This window comes from Oratosquilla oratoria, chromosome 43, assembly GCF_046742065.1.
Source record: "Oratosquilla oratoria isolate Oo_2021 chromosome 43, ASM4674206v1, whole genome shotgun sequence".
Lineage (NCBI taxonomy): Eukaryota > Metazoa > Arthropoda > Malacostraca > Stomatopoda > Squillidae > Oratosquilla > Oratosquilla oratoria.
In genome coordinates this window covers 26319367-26337818 of record NC_134819.1, presented here as the reverse complement: position 1 = coordinate 26337818, position 18452 = coordinate 26319367, and the positions used below count along the sequence as shown (strand labels likewise).

The 18452-nt window shown below is 44.0% G+C and overlaps 1 protein-coding gene across 4 annotated transcripts in view; it reads left to right on the top strand.

Annotated features, from left to right (window-relative positions):
• The window catches only part of LOC143021810 (uncharacterized), a 432121-nt gene that overhangs the window by 284454 nt on the left and 129215 nt on the right, over positions 1-18452 (top strand). The window contains exon 1 of one of the 4 annotated variants that reach the window (XM_076179550.1): positions 10449-10494. The exons of the other annotated variants lie outside the window; for them this stretch is intronic. The gene's annotated coding sequence lies outside the window, so the exon portion shown is untranslated. Of the gene's footprint in view, positions 1-10448; positions 10495-18452 lie in introns of those variants that run through there. 4 annotated transcript variants of the gene reach the window in all.

The window sequence follows — 18452 nt, the reverse complement described above, 5'->3', positions numbered from 1 at the left end:
AGAGTGGGTTTGTGGTACTGCCTTGTGGACTGTCCTTCGCTCCATCTTAAGCCCCGTGGTCAAGTCTCCTCCCCAAGAATGAATATAGAAATTATTCCAAAAGTGTGATGACATAGTAGCACTATAGGACAGGAAATGTGGGAAATGGGGGCGCGGTGAATGTTGCATCAGTTTAGTAACACATGTGGAGCACATAAACGTTCTCATAAGACAACACCCAGCGTTCTCACATGCAGGCGCATATGATGTAACCGTATCATGTGTCCCGTAGGGATAAGGACATAATCGCCCCCATAGCCTCTGTAGCAGTTCCCCATGACCCATATAGCCCCGAGGGCGAGTCCTGAGAAGTTGGCACCCGCAACACGTCGAGCACGTGGGTTGCCGCGTGGACACTTGGGCATTGGCACGCATGCGCACCGTGACAGGTGGCATGGGGGGAGGAACAGCGTCTGGATGACAAGACTCTTGTTTGTAGTTTGATTGGGTTTGATCAGGTCACGTGACCGAAGCACCGCGGCGGGCTTCAGAACAGGAAGCCGAGGCTTCACGCAATTACTTCATACGATGCCGCCACCCACGCACTCTTGATGAATGTGCAGCTGGTTTAGGGAGCGACAGCTGGAGCTGTGACATAAGTCGTGGTTTGTTTCGTGTCTTCAGCTGTTCAGGGCGTCTCCTGAGCGGGAGGGGGGGGGCTGGATTTCGTTAGCTGAATAAAATTGCCTTACAGCAGAAGCGAGAACAATGGCTAAAGCTTAAGACGCAGAGAATGGATTAGTCACCTGGTTACGGGTTAATCCTCAACTGAATAAAATCAAGGGAGTCATCTGAAACGACCCACAAATGCAACATTAAGTTCAAGAAAAAAATGTTATATTTTTCGTTCACTCGTTTTACTCGTATACCCCGTGCTGCGAATACGAGTATAATAGTAACTCAACTTCCCTTTCAATGTCGAGTATAATAAAGGCAGGTTCTCGAGATAACGATTGCTGGAGATATAAAAAAGGAATTGGAAACTGGTGCTCCACCCTCGATGATAGTGTTCAATGATCGTAACACGCTTGCAAATTAAATACACGATTCATATAGGCTGCCTCGTCCGTTTACAAAAACCGATACCACAAAATAGCGCGGACACAAACTATTATGCCTAACTACTGTGTATTCTCTGCGGTAGTTTTATTAAAACAAACTCAAAGAATAATATGTATTTACTGCGACAGGAGGCAACCCCCACCGTGGACTACAGCGAACTGAGGCAGCAACAATATGACTACAACAGGAGATGGGCAATTGTACTACACGTGCGGTCATCACCCGCGCAAACGAGATGATGGTTGGTACCCTCAGTTCGACCGGTCGCCGATTCGAGCGCGCGGTGGCAGCACCGTCGCCCACATAGCGAAGAAGGATCGGGTATTGGCACTTGTCTCTGTTAATTGTGTGATTTTTTTGTGCACCACCTGGTCTGCAAGGATGGTAATAATGGTTTAGTTGTATGCGAATGTTTGAAATGTTGAGCCTCCTAGGAAAAGTGCCCGTGTGATTCACCATTGTCTTGGATCACGTGTTGGACTCGTGATTTACAGCTATTTTCCTCCCGGAAGAGAGCTCAGAACTCGTATATGACCGATCTATGGGTTATGCTGTGACTTTACACGCACACACACACACCCAACTCCCTGCCCACGAGAGTTGCAGTAACAACTCGCAGCGGAGCGATACTGAAATTTCAGCTCTGGGCGGGATTCGAATACGAACTGCCATAGTGGCAGCCGGGAACTCTACCAACTGCGCCACGAGTTTGTGTGTGTGTGTGTGTGTGTGTGCATGCACTTGTTTAAAAATTTCCATAGTTTTTCGTTAGATCTTTGGCTTCGTAGGATGGTAACTTGTGAGTTTTATAACCATAATGTATCATTTACACGCGTTCAGTTTCAGGAAACTGTGTTTCATTTTGTATCCGATTTGTGTAAATTTAGTTTTCGCTTACGCCGAGGGTGACCGTCACGTTTCGTCAACTTCCTGTCAGAAGTTTTGTCTCTGTTTTGTAGGAGGGAGTGTCCTTCCCATTGTTCTCTTGGCATTGTTCCCGCCGATGTCAACCGTACGAAATTGTTGAATGGGCGAATATAGTAGCAACAGACTCCTGTGTTCTGCACACGCGCACACACACACACACACACACACACACACACACACACACACACACACACACACACACACACACACACACACACACGTATGCTTCATATATGTCTTACGAAATACTTTGTATAAATATTGTCTGGTTTCTAAATAAATGAGTGAAAGCGTGGTGCTTATGATCCTTTACAAAATAATTTAAACAAATAACACACACACTACACACACATTGTGTGTGTAGTGCGTAATATAGTGATAAGTACTCTCATGCTAGAGTTGAATTAATAAAGTAGTCAAACAACGGTTCTGATAAAAAAAAATACAGACAAACCGTAGTTTGTCAGTCTACTTGATTAAACATTTGAGAATTGGGGGATTCCTTCCAGCTGAATAAAATCGTGTGGTATTAGCCAGAATAAAACGATTGTGACGACATTGCTCAGTAGGTTAATGATTTAAGATGAAATATATAAAACTTAGACGCAGGTTTGAAGGCATCAGGCCAATGTTGGTCTGCGTCGAAGACGACGATGATGACGTCTTTGTAGTCGACAGCGGCAGTGTCCACATTTGATGACTTCAAAGAGAGAGAGAAAGAGAGGGAGAGGGAGAGGAGAATTATTGTACTCGAAATTGGTCATAAATATTGGCTACCTCTCCAACGTAATCGAGAACAGGAGAAGGTTGCGCAACCTCTTCAGATATTCCGGACAGCCAGCCAGCTGGCCTGCGTGTTGACAAGTGATTCTAGTCTTGTGCAGGAAGCTCCCAAGGCGAAACTAATTTCTCTGAATGAGCGACGGGATTGTACAGATGGAGGGGTGATGAATTTCATTGTCAGGTAAACAAGAGGATGTTGGTGTTTACAAGAATATCGCGTGAGTGATATGCATAGGTATACGTCAGTGCATGCGATTCTTGCGTAATATATGTATAGATGTAACTTGTATACATGTCACAGCGCCCGCGTTTGTGCTCGCGTATGTATACACGCACACATTCATTTACACGAACGTACACACACACGCACACACACACACTCACACACACACACTCACACACACACACACACACACACACACACACACACACACACACACACACACACACACACAACTTGTGGCGCGGCTGGTAGAGTTCCCGGCTGCCACTAAGGAGCTCCGGGTTCGAATCCCACCCAGGGCTGAAATAATTTCAGTATCTGCGCTGCGAGTCGTTACCCCAACTCTCGTGGGCGGGGAGTTAGGTGTGTGTGTGTGCGTGTAAGATCACAGCATTAGCCATAGATCGGTCATATATGAGCTGTCTTTCGGGAGGGAAATAGCTGTCGATCACGAGTCCAACACGTGATCCAAAGACCATGGTGAATCACACACGCACGCGTGCATCATGATGAAGGGTCTGTTACGAAATGAAGAAAGCCGAAGCTATAACTCACACGTCGACTTTTATAATGTGAAGGCAAATGCAAACAGCTTTAGATGCAGTCTGGTATCTGAGAGGAAGACAGATATTGACATACCGGCTTACACGAACACACCCACTCGTTTATATATACTGTGTGCCTGTGTTCTTGTGTGTGTGTGTATGTTTTGGTAGAGAATTATTTGGAAAGTGAAAGGGCAACATTTAGGACGAGACTAAATTTCGTAACTTAATCACACGGAATTGCTTTGTAGCACTAGAAAAAGTGAGATAATTATGGACTGAAATATGGACTCCATTTAGATATGTAATGGACACTAACGTTTGTTTACATGCTGAGAAGAAAGTAATTTAAGCTTTTGAAAATAGAGAATTATCGTATTGACGAGAAATCTTGTGCAATAAATTTTGTAAAAACTTCAGCGGAATGTGTCGATTTATGGCGTTTCAGATCAGGATATGTCGGCTGAGTGTTTTTTTTTTTTTTTTTTTTTTTTTTTATCGGACGAAAAAACAAAACAAGAACGCTTGCTTGAATATCGTTGTAATAAGAATTACCAACGATATTGTTGTCATTAATTTTGTTCGTCTTATCGTGTACTGAAATGTAGTGTGACGTATTATTTTTACAAGTGACTGTTATACCTGTTTATGCGTTTATACTGAAATGTAATGTGACGTATTATTTTTTCAAGTCGTGACTGTCATACCTGTTTGTGCGTTTTCCTCTTTTCGTCATATTTTACGTTTTTACGTTTTTCCTGTTCTTTTTGCGTATAATATCTGTCCCTTGCCTGAAGCTTAAATGATTTATATCTCCATGTGTCACATGCGGTGGCGTGGCGTGTCAGAATTGTCCCCGTGCCGTGCCCTTCATGGGTCCTTGAAGTGACACGCGTGTCAGGAGAGGGATTGAGGAAGAGTTTTGTGACTCTGCAAGTTACAGTTTTCGTGGCGTCGTGTCGCCATTTCCATCTTCATCGCCCAGAAAGTGCATCGTTTATTTGTTCCTTGTTTTATGTATTCTTAAAAAATATCTTTCCTTGTGTAAATCTTTCCCTTCCAATGATTTATATAAGATTTATATAAGGAAATATTTTTTTTAAGAATATGTCTGGACAGATATAAATCCTATCTCCTTTGGTGGTATTCTTAAAAAAATATTTCCTTGTATAAATCTTTCCTTGTATAAATCTTTCCCTTCCAAGAATTTATATAAGATCTATATAAGGATTTTTTTAAAAATATATCTGGACAGATAGCCCATCTCCTTTGGTAATATTCTTAAAAATAATTCTTATGTCTTTCCCATCCAATTATTTATATGAGATTTATATAAGGAAATATTTTTTAAGAATATATCTGGACAGATATAAAGCCTATCTCCTTTGGTGGTATTCTTAAAAAAATCTTTCCTTATATAAATCTTTCCCTTCCAAGAATTTATATAAGTTTGATATAAGGATTTTTTTTTAAGAATACATGTGGACAGGTATAAAGTCCATCTCCTTTGACATCTTCAGTACCGTGTTTCAATTTTCCGTTTATTCATTCACGTGGCTCCCACTCGTTAGCGAAGAGAGTCGATTCCTGCTTGCGTGGGCTGAGTGACGACGATGGAGCGAAAGTTCCTTAACAAACGACGATTGGCGTGGCAGATGATGCGCTTTTCAGACGAATACTTACGACATGACGTCATAATAGAAATGACTGAAGAAAAAAAAAGACTTAATTTCCTTTTCTCGGTGTGTGAACACACCCGATCTTTTCCTCCTCCTCCTCCTCCTCCCCTTCCTCCTCCTCCCCTTGCTTCTCCTCCTCCTCTCCCTCTCCACCTCCTTACCCTCCTCCTCTCCTATCTTCAGCCTCACCCTCCTCTTCACCCTCCTCCTCCTCACCCACCTCCTCTCCTCCACTCCCCCTCTTCCTCCTCTCCTCTCCTCCCCCTCTTCCTCCTCCTCCTCCTCCTCCACCTTCTCCACCTCCTCCACCTTCTCCTCCACCTCCTCCACCTTCTCCTCCTCCACCTCCTCCTCCTCTCCCTCTCCTCCTCCCTCCTCTTCCTCCTCCTTCCCCTCCTCGTCCTCTGGAATGCGTTTCTTTGTCAACTTGGTCTTCCTAAACCGATTTACTACATAGGCCCCTGTACCTACCTTCCCTTCCCCCCCCCCACAAAGGTTTCACACCGCTTTGCCAACCCCCCACCCCACCCCACCCCCCGACCCCCGAGAAGAAGTAAACAAAGAACAAAACCGCAGCTTCTGGCAGATTCCTGGCCATCAAAATTCCTTTTTTTTTTTTTTTTTTTTTTTTTTTTTTTTTGTGTGTGTGTGTGTGTGTGTGTGTGTGTGTGTGTGTACGTCTCGAATGCTCTTAGTGGTCAGGATAAGTCCACTTAAAAGACTTTTTTTATCGTTTTTCGATTTGTTTTTTTGAGACGCTGGTGGGCATATAGGGTGGATTCTAACACGTATTCAGAGCACGTTAAAAGCCTTGAGATTTGTAGATACAAGCTTTAATCCCCTCTCTTAGAGGTCCCTTCTCGATGTATGCGGTCGAATTTTGGCCAAGTCCGATCCCGGAACACAGGAGAATGCTAGCCGGCCACGGGGAACCTATTTGTGTTCATTCATTCTTGTGTACAAAGAAAACGGGATGCTTAGTGTTTACTTACCACGACCCGACGACCGCGCGCCACAAACTTGGGACGCGTTTAAGGGGTGCCGTTTCTAGAGCTGTGCGCGTTCCTCGGTGCGTTCCTAGATGCGTTCCGCATTAGTTTGGCCGCGGTTAGCACTCCCAAAACTATTAAAGCTTAAGAGTTCTTACCGAAATAAAAGTCCAGTAAGCCACATACTATAACAAAGAAAATTTTCGAAGGCCACATACTACAGTATACCGGCACCTATTATGCTTTAATAGATTGGGAGCGCTAACCGGGTTCAAAATAAAGCTAAACGCACCGAGGAACGCGCCCAGCTCTGGTCGACCTTCGCTTCTAGATAGAGTCGTCTGACGGCAGCCAGACTGAATTCTCTGAAGTTTCTGAAATGTCCTGAACACGGCACGGTTTGTTGGTTATGTACTTGTGGGTGGCCCGGGCTCGACTCTCCATCCTGAAAAGTTCCTTCGATCAGGGTGAAATGATTCGGTGCCAACAGAATAAAAATCTTCAATGGGTATTAGTGGTCTTAAGATGACACTCGTTACAAAAGTAAAATCGTTAGCGTAAACCAGAATGAAGTGCGTTAAGTACATCTTGGAGTTGAGAGAATTATCTCCGTTGTGCCCTGTACGCGGGACGAGAGCGTTGTGTTACCGTAGTTATAACGACGTCAGTAATGTTTGCTGTGGCGTTGAAAGGGGTAGAGTATAAGTTATGGTTTCTGGAGTCGATTTTTTATTTGTTTTTCTCTTTTTTCAGGTAACTGGCTGTTCCAGATTGAATTAGAAGTTACTACGCCACAGGTAGGATCGAAAGGAGAGAGAGAGAGAGAGAGAGAGAGAGAAAGAGAGAGAAGTTCTGTGTGAGATAGCATCCTAGTTTGTCAGATGATCTTTTTATTTTTTATCCCAAACTATTAAAGCTTAAGAGACATATTCATACCGAAATAAAAGTCCAGCAGGCCACATACCATACCAAAGAAAAATTTCGTAGGCCACATACTATACCGGCACCTACAGCATATTGCTTTAATAGTTTGGGAGCGCTAACCGCGGCCAAACTAAAGCGGAACGCACCGAGGAACGCGCCCAGCTCTGTCTACTATGGCAAGTCACAAACCGAATGGAATAGTCTGTTGTTGGGCAGAACTAAATATCGCATTAGTAGGTTGTGCAGAAGTTGTTTTCTTTGAGGAGTTGCCAGTAATGCTGCCATTGGTAGTCTTTGTCCACGCGACAGTGGCAAAAGGGCACAGAGGCGATGACGTCATTGTAATCCATTCTTTGGTGGAGCACAACGATGTGCTTCCTTACTCCCTACCAACACTCGTACAGACACCAACAATCATGCGCAGACCATCAACACCATCTCCCACCACCATCAACACCACCACCACATCACCAACAACATCAATATCATCAACAACCCCAACATCATCAATTTCAACAACACCAGGGTCACCACCACCGCCAACAACAACACCAACATAAACACCGCGACACTGACAACGAGGATAGAAGCGATGGAAATTCCAGTTCGTAATATCGACGCCACGAATACCAACGCCAACATCACTAACGCCGCCTCCTCCCCAATCACCACCACCACTGACAACAACAACACCGCCACTACATCACCACCTACATCACCACCACAACCACCAACACCACTATCATTTCCACCACCATTAACAAGACCATCACCACCAGAACCACCACCACTACCTCACCACCACTACCACCTCCACCACTACCATCACCACAACCACTACCACCACCACCACAAATACCACCACCCCAACCACTACCTACACCACAACCATCACCACTACCTACACCACCACTACTACCTACACCACAACCACCACCACTACCTACACCACCACTACCTACACCACCACTACTACCACCACCACTACCTACACCACCACCACTACTACCACCACCACCACCACTACTACCACCACCACCACCACCACCACAACCACCACCACTACCATAACAGCCTCAGACGACACAGGGCAAAAAACAAGGTCTAGCTAATTAGTCTAGCTGAGGGACGTATAAATGGGCGAAGGGGTGGCTCGGGTGACCAAGATATAAACCTAATCCAGGATGTAGGGTGGACAGTTTGAAACACGCTATGGTAGTTTGCAGATTAAACAACCTCAGTTGTTTTTCTAACAAAGCGTCCATCTTAGGGACATTTTTTTTTCGTTCGTTAGATTTTTCTCAAGTGCATGGCGAAACGTCGTCCTTGTAAAGACTACTTCATTACATGGTGTTTGTTTTGATAAGATTCAACGCTAGCCGACAATTGCATACACATTTTCTTGTATCAACTTTCTCGGATAACTTGTAACAAAGTTTTATATTCCTAATGGGAAGGTTCGCCAGGTTCAGGGCTTCTAAAGCCAACTGTACAGTAAATATCGAGATATGACTGTAGTTACCGTAGGGGTAAAACTTAAACGAATAGAAGTGCTACTTTTTCCAGCACTCTTAAGTCTTGTTACTTTTTTCTTTGTGAAGTCGCGGCAGTACTGAAGTTTTGTGATGATGATGCGGTTTAACGTCACAAACTCCCCTCTCTCAGAAGGCTAGGACGGTGCCCCTCACAGAGGACTTTTGTAGCGTGGAATTTAATAAACCATGCCCATGGGTCAATTTCGCCGGTGACAGGATTCGAACTGCCATACCCTCGAACTTCGGCCAGCGAGCTTCATATTTTTGTACAGTCGGATATTTAGATAAAGCCTCAAGTGGTTCACACACACACACACACAAACACACACACACACACACACACACACACACACACACACACACACACACACACACACACACACACACACACACACACACACACACACACAAACATGTTAAGAAAATCTACATAATTTTGTAAAACTTCTCATTCATTGTGAGGCTTACAAATTTCTATACAGAATTATGAAAGGGATGGAAGTTCTTGATAGAGATGACTTGTTGAAATGAGACAGAAGAGAAACAAGAGGACACGAGAAGAAGATAAAGAAGGACAGTTACAGAAGATAAAGAAGGACAGTTACAGAAGAGATTTGAAAAAGAATAGATTCCCACACAGAATGATTGATGTCTGGAACAAACTGAATGAGGAAACAGTGAGTGCCAAAGCTATACAAGATTTTAAGAACAAACTGGATGCGGAGAGATACGAAAGCGGGTCACTACGAGCATAGCTCTCGTCCCGTAAAATACAACTAGATAAATACACACACACACACACACACACACACACACACACACACACACACACACACACACACACACACACACACACACACGACTCGGTGGCGCGGTTGGTAGAGTCTCCGTCTGTCACTACGGCGGTCCGGGTTCGAATCCTGCCCAGGGCTGAAATAATATCAGTATCGCTGCGCTTTGAGTCGTTACTCCAACTCTCGTGGGCGGGGAGTTGGGTGTGTGTGTGCGTGTAAGGTCACAGCATTACCCATAGATCGGTCATACGAGCTCTAAGCTCTCTTCCGGGAGGGAAATAGCTGTCGATCACGAGTCCAACCCGTGATCCAAAGACCAAAGTGAATCACACACACACACACACACAAACACACACACACACACACACACACACACACACACACACACACACACACACTCGGTGGCGCAGTTGGTAGAACGATGAACTACTAGCATGGTGGTGCGCGTAGTGCTTGGTTCGAATCCTGCCCAGGGCCAAAATTAATTTTGGTACAGCTGCGCTTCGGGTCGTTACTCTGACTCTCGTGGGCGGGGAGTTGGGTGTGTGTGTGTGTGAAAGGTCATAGCATTACCCATAGATCGGACCTACGAGCTCTGAGCTCTCTTCCAGGAGGGAAATAGCTGTCGATCACGAGTCGAACACGTGATCCAAAAGATCAAGTGAATACACACACACACACATTGCGTACCCGCGTGAGCGTCTGCAGATGGGGGTAGTAGTCGTCCACTGGACTGTTAAGCGAGACATTTCCTAGTACGGGAAGACAAAGGAGAGAATGTTATATAACCTCCCTCCTTCCTCCTCCTCCTCCTCCTCCTCCTCCTCCTCCTCCTCCTCCTCCTCCTCCTCCTCCTCCTCCTCCTCCTCCTCCTCCTCCTCCTCTTTGGAGGACAGCCGAGGTGACAGAAGCCGAGCCTCCTCCCAATTCTTATCCAGTGTTGGAGAAACTACGTCATTGAGCGTACAAGGGCAGTGGGATGGGGGAACGAAGGGTGAGTATATTCCCCCCCTCCCTAAACCACTATCAATAATACTACCACCAATTCCATCACCCATCACTACCACTCAACCAACACCATCACTACTACACAACCACCACCACCACGTCTACTGTCACCACCATCCACGGTGATTTCTACCAATGCCTCCAGCTCTACCACAATTGCCTAGTCGATTGTTATGCTCGGGGGTGCGGGCTGTCCACACGGGACTCGAACTAGTTTTTTATTCTCCCATGTCTTTGTTCTTGAAGTTTTTTTCTGAGAGAACAGAGTAACCATCGTTTAGGTGAAGGGTGGGGGTTGACTTTAAGAACATAAGAATGAAGGAGACTGCAAGAGACCACACGGCCTACACAAGACAGCTCCATATCCATCACCACCTGTCATCTCCATCCATGAAGTTGTCTAACCGTTTCTTAAAACAACTGATAGTTTCAGCGCTCACTACAAGGTTACTAAGTCTATTCCATTCGTTGACCACCCTATAAGTAAACCAATTCTTGCCTATTTCCTTCTGAAATCTAAATTTGTCCAGTTTAATTTTGTGTTGTCATGTGTGTGACTTCATCATACGAGTTTTACTTCCGGCACTAAAACTCGACTGGATGCTGTGTGCACTGCATCGTAAGACCCGAGGTGGCAAGTTTGTCTCCCGACAGCTGCTATGGTATGGTAGTGTAGTTGTACAGAGTTGCCAAGTTTATGTTATGCTGTTGGCGGTGCGAGGGTCTACATTCAGTATCTAAAGAAAAAGAAAGAGTGTGTGTGTGTGTGTGGTTAGGTTGAACTGGGTCGACAGGTTTGTGGGTAACGAAGTTATTGTTGTACTTCTTGACTTGCCAAATTGGTTTAAGCCTGTGACCCTTGCCAAGATGTCGCCCACGAGCTTCTTGCAAGTTGCCTGATGTATACAGCGTGTCACTCTTGGTTTTCATTGTAATGGACTAAAGCCTATTTGTGTGGACGTTAACGAGGTGTGTGGAGATAAACGAACGGGTTAGTGTGATGCTACACACATTGTGTTGGTACATGAGCAACTGTATTGTTACATGCGTTATTGTGTCTGGTCATGTATTGTACCAACGTCTTGTCTAGTGTGTGTATGTGTGTGTGTGTGTGTGTGTGTGTGTGTGTGTGTGTTTGTTTGTGTTTGTGTGGATGTACTGTATGTATGTATATGTGTGCCTGTGCAAGGTCTAGACGGATTTAGAATTGGATGAAATGGATATGTAAATTTTGTTTTTGTTTGTAGATGATATTGCATTTACTGATAAGGAGAGACTGAAGCAGTTTGTGGGTGAATTTGGCAGGGCGTGCAAGAGAAGAAAGTTGATAGTGAAAGTTGATAGTGAAAGCGGGCAAGAATGAACAGGCGAGATGCACACGGAGTATTGATGGCGGTGGGTTGAACGTGAATGAATGGGGAGATGCTTAAGGAAGCCGAGTTATAAGTGTTTGGGGTAGCATGTATTATGTATTATTTATTTTATTTATTATTATTTATATTATTATAATTATTATTTTATTTTATATATTTTTTTATCTTTTATATATATTCTTTTCGCATCCGACCTGGTTATGGACCAAAAGGTCTCCTGTCGGCATGCTCCGCCTTTGTAATCCTTTGTAATGTAGCAGCAGTGAATGGAAGGGTGGACGTTAGAGTGAGCGACATAGTAAAAGAAGCGGGTAAATACGTGTGTAATGAAATGTATCGCGGGTAACAAGTGTTTGGTGATGAATACAGAGAAAGGTTGTAACAGATCTTGGTTGTGTTTACGCCGTTATATGGAGCAGATACTTGGAACGTAAAATGCTGAAAGGCACAGAATAAATGTATTTGGAGTGAGGAGGTTGAGAAATATGGTAGCTGTTTCGAGAGTGGACAGAATAAGAAACGTAGAGGTGAAGCTGTTGGACGAGAAACTGATTAGGAAGATCAATGTCGCGGTGGTTTGGGCATATGGAAAGATTGGACTAAGAATGAGTAGCGAAGAATGTGAAAAAATACCTAGAATTGAGTGGATAGAGGAAAATGGATTTCAGGTACCCGTGCTATGTCAATAAAGCAAGGGAGAGAGGGAATGTGTGGGGAAACGTATGAATGGATGACACGGCTGCAAGTGCCGCTCTCGTTATAAGATGAAGCCGCGGGGGTTACACAGTTTCGGTAGTCAGGCTGTACGGCATACGAGCTTTGCCTTACTGCACTGCATATGACGGAAGGCAGGCGACCCTTCGTCTTCAAGGTGCTGAGATGGGAAGGCTAGTGTGAATGAGTCTTTTAGTGTAAGGGTGTGATTTGTCTCGGCTACCCCCCCATATAAGGGGGGGATTACAGCCTTTCTATATGTAGATAGGGCCCCGTTACTAAGGAAGGGGAAGTGGTCAGTCGTGTCGTAGGACTAAAAGACCGGTGGCGTGTTGCTGGCCAGCCATGATGTGTTAATAGGCAGATTTGTATACAGGTAGCTAGGCATAAGGTGTCGCCGAAAGGTTTCGTTGATTATGGGGTGCTGTTCTCTCTCTCTCTCTTTTTGGGGGGTGTTGTCACCTTGTACAGTGTGGCTTTGGTGTGGACAGAGGACAAGGAACTGGTTGGTTTCGTTTCTGGTGCTGTTAACCCTGGCGACTGGGCCTCGTTTTTACGACTTGGAGCCCGAAGCACCTCGCCTTATGCGGTTCTGTTGGCTGCAACTTTTATCGCGGACACATTTTCTCAACCACTGGGTTAGGAGAAAAATAAATTTTGTATTTTTTTCTCTTAGGAACGAACGGCCCACCGTTGAGGCCCTTGTTTTGTTTTAGAATGTGTAAAGGAATGATTTATGTCGAATAAACTAGACTCGTGTTGCTTTTCGACAAACGTGATGGAAAGGGGAGTGTCCTTTACCTGAATGAAATCGCCTGGTTGTAGCCAGAATAAAGACACAAATCCTGAACAGAATTGTTTTTTTTAATCGAAATAGATTTAATCTTTTTCTGAAGAGGAAAAGGTTTCCATCGGCTGGATGTCAAATCTCCAGTCAGAAGCCAAAATAAAAAGGTTCAAGACTTCCTTGGTAATGAAAAAAAAAATACAAATAACATAACGAAATTAACTTCGCACGTAATCGAATTGGTGCTTAGAAGCAACTGTAACAGGAGTGGGAAATCTTAATTTGTTCTTTGCGTTTTATTTAGCGCTATCTCCACTTCAAAATGGGGGTCGGGGTTGAAATGGTCCTAAGTTGAGGACGATGGGTTTCTCAAAGCTGGAGTAAACTGCCATTCCTCGTTAGCCACAATGAAGTCATTAAAGTAGCTCACTCGGCGGAAAAGGGAGTCTCGATTGATAATGTACTCTCACTTTTTTTATTTATATTTTCATATAATGGTTATATAGTAATGGTAATAATGATGATAATAATAATGAATAATAAATAATAATAATTAATAATGAAAATAATAATAATAATAATAATTTGATAATAATAATGATAATTAATAATAATAATAAATTATAATAATGATGATGATGAGGTAAAAAGAGGTTATTGATGAGACTATGATAAAACTATTGACAAAGCTCTGCTCTGTTTCCAAAGGCGCCGGATGGTCTGGGCCCCAGACTGGGAGCGCGTGACACGAATATCGGGTCTCAGTGTCTGGTGTAAATTGTTATGCGGCCGATTCCGAGGACTCGTCCTAAATTCGGACGTATTTTCAGAGAGAGAGAGGGAGAGAGAGAGAGAGCCTGGAAGATTGCGTTCGCCTCAGGTTCGTCGGTTCTGAAACAATGTTGCTGTGTCTCCCCCGTGTTTCAGGTTGTTTCCTTGATGTTGTCTAAATTTCGAAAACAAGTTTCACATTTATAGGCATAGTATTTTGTGTGTTGTTACAGGACACACACACACACACACACACACACACACACACACACACACACACACACACACACACACACACTGGAACAAACTTTGTGTAACAACAGGTGTGAAATGGTTCTTTTGATCTGTCGTGAAATAGAAACTCAGATGTTCTCGAGACACCCTACAGATACCACGAGAATAACTCGGCAACTTTTGTTTCATTGGCTGTTTACGTTGGCATGGACCAACAAGTTCCTCCCACCCACCATCTTCCCCTAGTGGTAGACAATTTTGGAGACTTAAAAAAAAAAAAAAAAAAAAAAGGGGGAGGCGCACATCTACTAAGGCTCGCTGCCCCCTTCTCTCTCTTTCTCTCCCTCTCTCCAGACCAAGTGGCTGACGAGACCAAAGCTTTGGTAGTTAACTAATTATTTTTCTACATTTTTGTCTTTAGCTTGGATTGTATGTTAAATTCTCTCTCTCTCTCCCCAGTGAAGTAAAGGAATGTTTGCGTACTCTTTTCTCTTGTGTATGAAAGTCATTTTCAATTCGTAATTAAAGAATTGTCACCGTCTTGGTCACAATACGGACCTTCCTCTCGTCGACCCCATTCAGCCCCCCAGAAGTAGGTTTCCGTGGGTCACGTGATTCTTAATCTGTGCAACGTCAGAGGCGGCATCCCTCAGGACAGAAGTTCTCTTGATCCCGTAACATATTTTCTAATCTTTTTTTTTCATCTCGTTTATCGCATTCATTACATTATAATAAATTCAGTGTTTACTATAAACAGAACTATCTTTTGGATATTCTTAATAATTCAAGACTTTGTGTAAACAGATTAAGAATTGGTCAAGGCCGTGATGTAATAGAAGTTCGTATTGCGCATCTCAGAGTTCTCCCTTCCTCCTCCTCCTCCTCCTCCTCCTCCTCCTCCTCCATCCTTCTCCTCCTCCTCTTCCTCGTCCTCCCATGGCGGAATGAAATCGCTTGGCGCTGGCAAGAACACATATGTAGGTCGTGAGTAACAGTGGAAGGATGATCAGAAATGGCTTTAGGCACTTTTTTTTTAACAAGTCATGAATGATGGGTAAAGGGCCGTACTAAAAAAAATCTGTAGTAGTGAACGGGTACATAAGTGAACAGTTATCCGGGGAAAATAGTGTTATGAAAGCAGTGAAGGGTTATAATGCACAATCAAAACCAACAGAACGCGAAAAGAGGACAGCACAGTACTTGACATGTACAACCTACCACCTGTATCACACAACACCTCCATACAAAAACACGTTCATACTCAAATCACAAAACACGATCGACCGCCGTACTCCCTACTCCATCAGCCTCCATTCACAGACAGACAGACATCATCCCAACTGAAAAATCCTTCCCAAGAGAACAAAGAACCACAATAACATGACTGTTCAGATTACCATACAACATTAAGACAGTCCCAGCACAGAATAGGTCTGGCTACAGAAACAAACCAGATGGAACCATCGCACAGAGGACACCGAAGACTTTATCTTACATTGCTCCACCCTAGCCATATCCAGAGAACAACACGATATTTCTTACTGGAGTGACGTATGGATCCAGTTCGGTGGCTGTCACCCGGTACCCGGGAGGCGTGGGTCTCTTGCAAGAGATTACTAAGACCATTGGATTGGTTACTAGAATCCTGTCTTGGGCCTTTTATTCATTGCGTCACTATACCTATGCATTCATTTGTTATTTACATTATTATAGTTTTTATTTATTCATTTATTATTATGATTTTTTTTTCGCATCCGACCTAGATATGGACCAAAAGGTCTCCTGTCGGCATGCTCCGCCTTTGTAATCCTTTGTTACAACTTGCAGACCTGGTCGTGAAAACGTCCCGTTGTTATTCGTATTGAGTGTATTGAGTTTGCTAAAATCCCATTCGACTGTAGTTATTATTAATTATGTGTCAATTTTTATTATTTACTGTTTACCTTTTTGTTTGTTATTCAACTAAACCTATGCATTTATTTATGTATTTTTTGTTGCATACATTATTATAGTTTTTTATAATTATTATTTTATTATTATTATGATTTTTTTTCGCATCCGACCTAGATATGGACCAAAAGGTCTCCTGTCGGCATGCTCCGCTTTTGTAATCCTTTGTAAAACATATGTTTCAACCGCTCCGCAGCCACCAAGTCAGTCTGATCGAACTGGTGAGTGGTTTCAGACATTTACAACCACAATCATGCCGACACACCCAAAAATCCACTTCTCACAAACGTACAATCTCACCAGGCAGGGTTAGGCCGTCGTGATGAACTAGTTACCAGGCTGTATAGCCTTCGTAAGGATAGAGCAGTTGTGCAGTGAAACATTAAGGCCGAAGTTGCCAGTCATATGGCATCATTTATCTTGCCACCGCGACCCCGTTATTGCGCATGTACTAATACACACTGACGACCCTCTTCGCTACCTAGGAGGGGGGGAGGGGGTACCACAAAGGCGAATGGAAGAGTCTGACGGCATCCAGAAGCTGAGGAAAAGTGCCAGCAGGTACGGAAGGTGGGATATAGTTTATTCAGATGTTGACCTCATCTGGTGGTTGGGCCCGATCCGACCGCGTTTTTGTTGTTGCGACTTGGAGGGGCTGCAGCAGCAAGGAAGAGTTACGGCCGAGGTCGTAGTACAAGTGTTTTTAGAAGCTTTGTCCTCTCTTTCAATGCGGTAACTCTGTGTTGAAGAAAGGTCCCCCTGACTTACGCCAGACGGTTTTAATCGGTCATGGGGGATGGTATTACCGTTGTTAGAGGACTCTCGACTCCACAGTCCAACCCTCGGCTGAATTGAATTGTCCGGTGTTTGTGGCCACAAGGGGATCTGTACTTTGCGACACCGTGTTGGCTGCCATATGTTTTGGCCTTCCTGTTAGGATAACCTCTCCTGTTTGATTAGATTAAGTCTGTCTTTGTAAACTCGTTCCGGACAACGGGATACTCATTATATTTTGTTCTGCTAAGGGGACCTTGACTGGGAAGGTTTGGTGGTCGTCTCGTCTTGGTTCTGGTTTGATAATTGTAGGAGAGGTCACAGTGGTTCATGAGAATTGCTTTGTCTTTTGCATTGTGTCGAATAGGCTGGGAGTCTCTGGGGAGGGGGGGGCTTGCTAAGACTGATCCGCATAGCTTTATGACGCAGCCAAGGTGCAAGTTTGATCTCTGATTCTCTCATTAACTGAATTAAGTCACTTTGCGTCGGTCATAACTAAATCTCTGCAGTGGCACGAGATTGGTGGATTGCGTATACCTGGATCTGTAGAAAGTTTTTGATCAGGTATGTCGGAAACTGTTGATATGGGAATTGAATGTGTAGGACTGGGAATTGACTGGAATGGACGAAGTGTTCCATGAAGGACAGATACACGAGGACGTTTATGAAGAATTGAATGTCAGACTGGAAAGAAGAGAATTGTCCAGTGGAGTCCCACAGGGCTAGAATCAGTAATGTTCTTGGACTACGTTAACGACATGTAAATACAAATAGTCACACTAGTCTATTTGCTGATGATACCGAAATCGTGAAGAGTAATATAATTATTGCCATGAGAACAAGAGACCGAGACAGAGTCCCACAGCTACACAGCACCTGGTCCGGCTCCTTTGAGACTCCCATAGATCTCAGACAAGAAACTATAAAACTCTAAGACTATCTGCTCGTATGTTGTACTAGTGTGGGGCTGCTTTATGTCATTGGCTGAGAGGGGCAGGAGAACAGCCTCCTGTGATATTTCCTGTGGGGGAAAAAAATTGAGGAAAGACAGTCTAAGTTGATGGAGATCTTTGAGTCTGGTTTGGAGGATGGAGTATCAGCCCCTCGGAGCTGCACCTCCAGATGGAGTTAAGGTTGTTGCCCGCTTGTGAAGACGGACGGCAGGGGGATGATTCCATCGGACGTCCGTCTCACAGAACCACCACTTACAGGTACTTGTTGTTGGTCCCAAGACACCAAGAAGATTCCTGAAATCTTGTCGTGTAATCCATGTAAATGTTACACGCATTCGGGAGCAATCTTGCAGAGATATTGTTGATGAACATGAGTGGCATTTCACTT